The sequence below is a fragment of the Daucus carota genome, chromosome 2 (genome assembly GCF_001625215.2).
Source record: "Daucus carota subsp. sativus chromosome 2, DH1 v3.0, whole genome shotgun sequence".
Classification (NCBI taxonomy): Eukaryota; Viridiplantae; Streptophyta; class Magnoliopsida; order Apiales; family Apiaceae; genus Daucus; species Daucus carota.
Window position 1 is genome coordinate 4,314,685 of NC_030382.2, and position 9,676 is coordinate 4,324,360.

Here is a 9,676-nt window from a genome sequence, read left to right on the forward strand (position 1 = left end):
GGATTCAACTTACTTCTTTTTCCAAATCTAATTACTCCTTTCCAAGGCGATACTTTCAGAAGTACTTTTTCTCCTACCTCAAAAGCTTTCTCATTCCATTTTAAGTCCGCATATTTCTTTCGCCAATCTTGAACTGCCACTAATCTTTTCGTATTTTCTCAATTGATTGTTGGTGTGTTGAACTAGTTCTGGTCCTAAAATCTTTTTCTCTCCAACTTCATCCTAGCAAAGTGGTGATCTACACTTTCTACTATATAATGCATCAAAAGGTACCATTCCAATACTAGCTTAATAGCTGTTGTTATAAGAAACTCTACTAGAGGTAAGTGATCATCCTAACTTCTTTTAAAATCCAAAGAGCAAGCTCTTAACATGTATTCTATTGTCTGAATTGTTCTTTCACTTTGTCCATTAGGTTGGGGGTGGTATTCAGTACTCAGGTTAAGCCTAGTTCCAAAACATTCCCGAAATGCTTGCCAAAATCTTGATGTAATTCTCGCATCTCTATCTCAAACAATTGATACTAGCACTCCATGTCGTGTCACAATCTCATTCATATACAGTTTAACCAACCTTTCCATAGTGTACTTTTCACTGATAGGAAGAAAATGAACAGATTTTGTTAATCTATCCACAATTACCCAAATAGCATCAGGATTGGCTCGAGTCGTAGGTAAACCTACTAAAAATCCATAGTAATGTGCTCCCACTTCCATTCTGGGATTTCTAATGGTTGTAACAATCCACGAGGTCGTTGATGCTCAACTTTTACTTTTTGTCAAGTCAAACATTTACTTACCCACTCAACAATCTCTCTTTTCATATTAGGCCGCCAATAGTTTCCTTTCAAATCTTAGTACATCTTGGTATTATCTGGGTGTATAGAAAGTCTTGACTCGTGAGCTTTTCTTAAAATATCTCGTTTAAGATCTATCATGTTAGGAATCCATATCCTATTTGTAAATCTCCTACTTCCCTTTTCATCTTTAGCACTTAAAATACTCATCACCTTTTAATTTAGATCGTCTTTCATCAATCATTAATCTTGACTCTTTTTTTTCCATAGTATTTCTGGTTGCATTAACATCTCATAGATCCTTCCCTCCTTATCCTCTGAATTCTTACTTTCTAACTCTAACCTTTTCATTTTCTTAACTAATTCCTTTGGTAGAGAAATCACATTGATCCTTTCTTTTCTACTTAAAGCATCAACAACTACATTTGCTTTTCCCAAGTGATATTTAATTGTACAATCATAATCTTTTATCAATTCCAACCATCTTCTCTCTCTCTCATTGTTAATTTTTTTGAGTAAACACTACGCCATGTATGACCTATCGCAATGGTTTGAATGCGAGTGTTGCAAAATTATGTTGCATTAGAGTCAGTAATCCATACCTACCGCAACGATAACCATTCATGTCCAATTGATGTTGCTATAACCGAATACACGTGTTGCATAGAGTATTAGTAAATTAATTATTTGTAATATGATAATAAAATTACATAAAATAAAGTTAAAATAACTTTAAATGATTAATTAATAAAATATAATATATTAAATATGAAAAGACTAAATGTTGGAATACAATATTGATTTTTATATCATCTCTTTAAAATAATTAATTATAACAAAAATAATAAATTTGAAACTAGCTAATTAATTACGGATAAGATAATAATACTGCAACTGAATTATAAATTTTCAAAAGATAAAATATATTAAATAATTAAGGAATTAAAAATAAAATGAATTATTAAAATTAAAAAAATCAAATTTGACGCATGTGCTAAAAATTGGAAGCGGCAAATTTCCCCCCATATCTTTTGAGTCGACACTCACATGTAACATTTCACTCCTCGCTCAATACACTCACCTCTATCACTCAACTTCACCTCTCTCCGTTAAACCTCACCTCTCTGCTCAAACTCACCGGCGATTAGGTAAATCAAGGATCCTCTACCCTCAAACTCACATCTCAATCGCTTAAAGTTTTGTTTCAGGTCGTCAATTGGGACTTCGATTGTGAGCTTCTTCATTCCACAGAACTAGAGCTTCCGGTTTATATTTCCTTTAAATTTATTTACTAACTTCTTTATTTCGTTTTTCACTCTAATGTTTTTCATTTTGTATTTTTATTTTTCTTAGGTCTTCGATTGAATTGGGGGCTTCATTGGAACTAGGGTTTCAAAACTTTTCATTTATTTGGGGCTTCGATTTGCTTGGATATAAGGTACGATCCGTTGTCATTCTTTGCTTTTCATTTTAAATGCATGTTGTGATTCGTAGTCTCTCTCCCTTTTTGTCTCCCTCTCACTCTGTCTCTACCTCTCCCTCTCCCTTTCAAGTTTAAACCAGTTATTATATGTTCCACCTTCAGAACTTTCAGTTTGATGTATTTTTTTTATGTTAAATTGCTGTATACGTTATGTATCTTTATGTGATATGTGTATAAAATTGTTTGTTAGAACAATATGCAACTTACCTAGATTTACTGCTCACACTAAGGACTGTAGGATGTTGGAATTAATGAAAATGTCGATGTCATAGTTTCAAATTGGATGAATCAGTTACTTCTCTAAAACTATGAGGTTATTTTTTTATTTTGGGATACATATGGATTTTGGTTTCTGTATCTCTTTCTACTTTAGGTTTCTGGTATCACTTCTCTGTATTCTTGTTAGTCAGTCTATGGTCCTGAATACTCTAGTCAGAGTTCAGGGGTTTGTATACTCTGCACTTTATATTTTGGCAAGTGGTCTTTACTAGAATATGTTGATCTAACACCATAAGTTTGTCATACTATACAAAAATATTAATCTAACCGATGATTCTAACGCAAACGTAGTTGAAGAAGCTTTCTCTCAAGGTGCACCACTACTTCATACTACTTTTTTTTTAGTTTCTCCTCCTGATGATCTATTTAATATGGCGTTTGAGTTTCATTTGCTTGAGTGGATTTTGTCATGGATTATTATGAAGGACTATCATTTACATGGTTTTACTATTTGTTTCTAGCGGCAACTGACATGATATGATCTATTTGCTCATTATGAAGGATTATTATTGTTGTGAGCACCCATAATAGGTTTTCTGACTTGCGTATGATGTTGTGTGTCATATGCAGTTTCTTTTTTTTTTCTTTTAGTTATTGCTGCTTTAAAATGGCCTATGATGCTTAATCTACAGGAAAGTGAAAGTGGTTGTAATCTTCCACACCCACATTTCAGATGCATCTGCTCTATTAGAGATTAGCACAAAAACTGGTACACAAGCTATTTACATATTTGTATTATGCTTCTTCGTTTGTAGTTGTAGTAATATTTTTTATTTAATTATGTTTTTCCCCTTTAGTGCCGCCCTGTATATTTGCCAGGTTGAATTGTGACCTTCAACAGATTATTGGATGCATCAGATCACTGCCATCTGATAATTTGACTAAAGCTGAGATCCTGAATTGGGGGGAGCTCGATGATTTTATAATACAAAAGATTTGGTGGCGAAGATAGTCAGATAAAAGTTGATGTATAGTTGTAAAAGTTGATGTATAGTTGTATTTGGTGGTTGAATTTGTTTAATACTTTGATTTAGTTAGATTTGTTAGGTAGTTTGGTTTGGTTGGATTTGTTATAAACTTTGGTTTGTATGGAAAAATAGTTTAATGTTGTAGTTGATATAGTAAAAGGTTGCAAAGTTATTATTTAATATTGCAGTAGTGTGTGTGTGTGTGTCTATATATATATATATATATATATTTGATACAAAAATATGTTGCAAAACGTGGCCCCTTGTGGGCCCCACACTTTGACCTCCACATGGGACTGACATGTGTCTGCCTCACGCGTGGGACCCACCTGAGGGTCCCATTTTTTTAAAATCAGCATGACTAAGGTAACAAAAATTTTCAGTTGCTATAAGGTAGTCAGATGTTGCTGCAACATGGCTATTGTGACAGAAAACCTCATGTTGCAGTAGGTGACTATAATGTTGCAGTAGAGGCCTAGGGCAACATGAAAAAAAGCAACTTAAATTTTATGTTGCAATAGCCTTTTTTCGGGCTATTGCAACATATTTTGAGGTTATTGCATCATTTTTTTGATGTTGTTGTAGGCCATATATGGCGTAGTGAAACAAGTACTTTAAACTTTTATGATTTATAAATATCTCACACTTAACACCATACAAACAATGTCTCACCATACAAATAATGTCGCCAAATCTTTATAGCAAACACTATAGCAGCTAACTCTAGATCATGGGTATGGTATATTAATTTCTAGTCCTTAAGTTGTCTAGAAACATACGCTATCACTTTTCCGTGTTGCATAATGACACATCCTAGTCCTTTATCACTATAGATCACAAAATTTCATGTTTCGTCAGATAGGATCAGCACAAGAGCCGTTGTTAGTAGCTCCTTTAATTCTTGAAACTCTCTTCGCATTTAGGGGTCCATTCAAACTTCTCTTCTTTCGTAGTCAACTTGGTCAAAGGAGTCGCAATTTTGGAGAAATCTTTTACGAATCTTCTATAATATCCCTGCTAATCCAAGAAAATTCTTACTTCTGTTCGGAACCTTAGTCTTTCCCAATTTGATACTCCATCAATCTTTGCGGGGTCTACTGATATACCTTCTTTAGAAACTATATGCCCTAAAAATTGTACTTGCTCAATCAAAAATTCACCTTTCAATTTGCCTATAACATTTTTTTTTCCTTCTAAATTCCCAAAGTTATTCTAAGATACTCCACATGTTCTTCTTTCGTCTCAGAATAAATCAAAATATATCATTGATAAAATAATAATGAACTTTATCCAAATATTTCTTAAATACTCTATTCATAAGATCCATAAATATTGTAGGTGCATTAGTCAATATAAAAGACATCACCAAGAACTCATAATGTCCATATTGGGTTCTAAAGGATGTCTTAGGTACATTCTCAAACCTGATTCCTTAACTGATGGCATTCAGATCTCAAGTCTATTTTAAAAAGTAAGATGCTCTCTTCAACTAATTAAACAAATCATCAACCCTAGATAAAGGGTCGACTTATTTAACTCTCGATAATCGATGTAAAAATCCTCAAATTCGAGGATCTGAATTTTATCTCTCCATACAAGACCTTCTTGAAACACCTTTAAAAGAAAATTGTATTCTTGAAAAGAACAAAATCAAAGAATTTGAAATCTGAGCATTTTGAAGAGAACTCAAAAGAAATAAGAATTATAAAACTTTCTTGGATATATAAGAGTCTTTCACACTGGTAATCACCGATCAATGATTTTTCAAAATAGCTTTCATTTGAATAAAGAGGATGATTGGGAGCCCAATACGATCAAATGAACTAAGTGTTGCGTGTCCAAATTAAGACACTACTAAAGGTTGTTAACCTTCTTGTAATTACAACACACACAAGTGATGGCGTCCCATCCAACTCCTATCACACAGATAGGTATACCTTGTGTCCCCTATAATTAGGGTTGTTCATCCCAATCAGATTGAAGAAATATCAAGGAAGATTTATTCCAAAGATTTGCTTTTGAATCGTTATTTCACAATTTGGACAACCTTGATCTACCATAATTATTTCTCAACACACTTCTTCCAAGGAATGCGAGCAATGCATCCTTTAATCACAATTCAAGGATTTTCAGTGGATAAAATCAGAAATAGAATCAAATATGAGACGATCTCTTAGAATTATTAGATTGAGATCATCATTGTGGTGAATATTTATTCCAATTCTCGAATCATGAATCACAAAAGATTTTGTGACATTAAAGAAATATTGATTATTAGGAGTAGTCGCTTCCGAACAAAGGAAGGACTCAAGATACAGAATAAACTTCTCAGTTTTCAAAATGAGGTTTGATGTCAACTTGAGCTGAAGTAGTGTGAAACGTAATATTATTCATAAATAGCATATTCTACAGATCTTCTACTCAGGCAACGGGGATCTCCCTTGTAACGCGTTCGCGGTTTGCGAAGTTCTAAACCTTTTATTTCCTTCTATTTCACCTATATTCTCTGCTCGCGGCATTTCTTATTTTACAAAAGGTTTCTTCACACCATGAGTCCAACGTTTCTTTTTAATATTTTGATGGTTTTGCAGGGGTTTCCGTTTCTTATCGACAATCTCTATGTTAAACAACTCACTGCTTGCCTCAACTACACAAGTTTTGTACACTTACGTCGCATAGCTAGCAATCTTGAGAATAGTTACCCTACTCTGAATCCAGGGCTTTAAGCCCGGCTGTAAACGTTTAGCTTTCTTTTCGTCCGTATTTACTCGATGTGGAATAAATTTCAAAAGTTCGATAAACTGAGCTTCATGTTCAGCTACTAACATACTCTCTTGCTCAGGTTCTAGAAATTTGAGCTCTATATGATTCTCTAGGTGTTTAGGAACATACTTCTCTAGCAATAACTTTGTAAACCTAGTCCATGATATCACACTAGACTCTTCTAGAACTAGCTTAGCTTTCCACCAATAATTAGCCTCTCCATTAAGCATATAAGCATTAAAGATATTTTTCTTATCCTCTTATGTACCAACTATTTCAAAAGTTTTCTCTATTATTATTATTATTATTTTTTTAGCCATATCTTGGCCTCAACGGGAACTACAGTCCCTTTTAAACTCTGGAGGTTGCAAAGACTTGAAAGATTTGAAATAAATAATAGGTTTAGTAAGATGACTTGAAGAACTTCTTTCAGTATCGTTTCGAAAATTCTGGGTATGTTGTTGAAGAAGATCAACAAGTAATTGAACAAGATTGGGCCTGGGTTGAAATTCAAGTGAAGCATCTGGTATTGATTCATCAACAAGGTTTTCATTCAGGTTTAAATCCATCTCAATCTATAAGAGTAGACAAAACCGTTTAATAGTTCTCATCATTATACAGAATACAAGGTTTATCCAAAGGTACAACAAGGTGCAATTTTGTTACATACACATTATAAAACTTTTGAAAACAGGTTCCACATCTTGGTTGAAAACACAAGTTGTATCAAAATTGCATTTCTTTGAAAACTTTTATAAACATTAAAGGTCACACCCTCTCTTTTGAAAAATTTAAAACTTTAGAAACTTGAACGTTTTTCTTTTTTGAAACCTCTAAAAACTTTAAAATTTGAACACATACATTTTTTTTAAAGGACTTCACATTGGATTATTGATGTAGCAAATGCAAGATAGTTGACGGAAATGAAACAGGTCAAAGGTGGTTGACAAGTGCAACAAATATAGGAAAGGTATAAACAAAGAAAGATTGATCATCCCTCCCATAATGGTCATAATATCCGAAGCTTTCGGGGTAGAAGTCATGATATAGAAAGTACATCTGACCTGGTTATCATCCTACTACATCAAGTCTAATCTGGTCATCACTATACAAAAGATTACCTACATACATTTCTACTGCCAGAATGATCTATTGATTGAAACTATAGCATCTGCATCTTCACCAAAGGAAATGCACGATTCTCTATTATGATACTATACAATGTCTACATATTCTCTAGATACATCATATACTATAACTGCGATACACACAGACTACGTGTGTTATCTCTCAAAAGTCAAACTATACATAAAACAACAAATCTATCACCAAATATCTCTGAGACCCTACACTGGAATTCAAAAAGCTCAAGTGTAACATATACAGAGTCCCTCAAATACAGAAACAGAAATCTGATAAACAGTCTCCATACTAAACTCTCGGGCAAGAAAATATGAACCCGCAGAAACAGACATAGGATCATAAGATTCTGGAATCCCAAATCTAGAGTCATAACTAGACTCTCTCAACTGCTGGTGAACCAAAGACATATACTTTGAAAGTGGTGTAAAGTTGCCACTCGGAGGTATAGAAACTGGTACAAAAGAAGATTCGCTAATTTGAAAAGGGGTAGTCTGAGGTGCAGAACACTAGAATAGTGGATAAAGCTGTAAGTGGTACAAAAGTCTCGGATAAAGTGGTAACAGTGGCTGGAACTCGAACTCGAGGTTCGAATAGTATATAAACAAAGGTATTGCTACTCAAAGGTGGTACAGGAGCATCCCCAATCAAAGATGACACAACAGTCTCAAAATGACAACGATTAAAAGTATGTGTGGTAGTAGGGCTATAAGAAGAGGTGTGGGCTTAAAATGTCGAAGCAAGTCTAGAATGGAAGGGCCTCCATTCTCCGAAACAAGTGGAGGAACAGTAGAAGTGGTATCCGGAAAGGAAGTGGTCAAAGTAGGAACATAAATCAACTCAGGTAAAGATGGAAAGATGTCCATCCCATCACTCTAATTGAACTCAGAAGATTCTTTATCCCCGATCTCCTCAAATACTAAGTTAATGATCTCAGGTGTTGGTGGTTCAAATATCTGTATAGAAGAATTCCCATACTCGATGTCTATCATCTCAATCTCCATCAATGGATCAGAATCAGTCGTAACCTGACATCTACATAATACAACAAACACCATTACTAATAGTTACTACTACGATTGCTCGTAACTATAAACGTTTATATTTGTAGGGTCTACTAACCCTTTGCTAAAAGTTTATTTGGTACATATGTTCTCTAACATATGGAGATAGGTTCAACTAGGGCACCTCATCTCAAACTTCATATCATTCTCGCTCGTTATATTCCTAGGGTTTCTCAAATCCTAAGGATATAACTACAGCTCTGATACCAAACCTGTAACACCCCCAGATCCACATCCCGCAGATCTGGTCCGCCACTAAACATCTGACTCAAAAGAACACTTGCATTACATATTAATATTACATAATCTAACTCTTGCCCCACAAGTCCAGGGTCGATCGTCTTACAACATTACTACCGATTCTAACTTTATTACATAAAGGGAAGTCTGATTTCAGACCATTATAATAACTATAGCTCGTACTACCAAACGGCGTAGTCTAGCAGTCTCAGCTTGGGTGATGCGCCTTTTTCCTGCCTTTGCTAAAAACCCATTTCCGAGCGGGTTTTTTTTTGAGTTGTGCCATACTCACTATTTACTGCTCAAAAAGAAATAAAATAGATGCAAGAATGAGCAATCAAATTGCTCAGCAAGTCCACATAGAACAAAACAACAATCAACAGAATAGGCACGTAAGGCATAGAAAATAATTCAAGTCAAAGCAACAAAACAGCTACCGTGAAATGACAAATCAAGTTCAAGTAAAGAAAACGCTGGTCTTCCACCTCTCGGTAGCACTACATGGCTCGATCAGTACCATTTCGTGAATACCGTTCTCCTGTGTGATCTTTGCAGTCTGATCGTAACCGCACAAGACACACCTACCATTCTCATTTGCTAGCATAAGGGTTAACATTTGTAACCCTAAACTATCTGCCTTACCAGATAGTAAATTCAACTCTACCATGAATTTAAGAAATCCGTGTTGACTAGCTTGAACAGATTCCTCCGAATACAAGGAAATTCTCCCAAACAAACACTTCTCATCTCTACCAAAGAAGTGCGAACAATGCACCCTTTCAACAAAGATTACCCGAAGGTAGAAGTGAAGGATAATTAAAAGAACAAGATTCCAAGGAATAAGATGATCTCCAAAAAGGGAGTAAGTTGATTGTGGTGAGATCATCGCTGCAATGTATTCACCTCAAGTTTCAAAGATTCAAAATATTATCGTTATTAGGAT

At 34.6% G+C, this 9,676-nt stretch overlaps 1 long non-coding RNA gene across 1 annotated transcript; it reads left to right on the forward strand.

Moving 5' to 3' along the window:
* The first annotated feature begins 1,820 nt into the window (after positions 1-1,820).
* On the forward strand, positions 1,821-3,706 carry LOC135150897 (uncharacterized). The gene is made up of 3 exons (XR_010289356.1): positions 1,821-2,026; positions 2,150-2,234; positions 3,191-3,706. It is a non-coding gene; the product is annotated as an uncharacterized LOC135150897 (long non-coding RNA).
* The last annotated feature ends 5,970 nt before the right edge of the window (positions 3,707-9,676 follow it).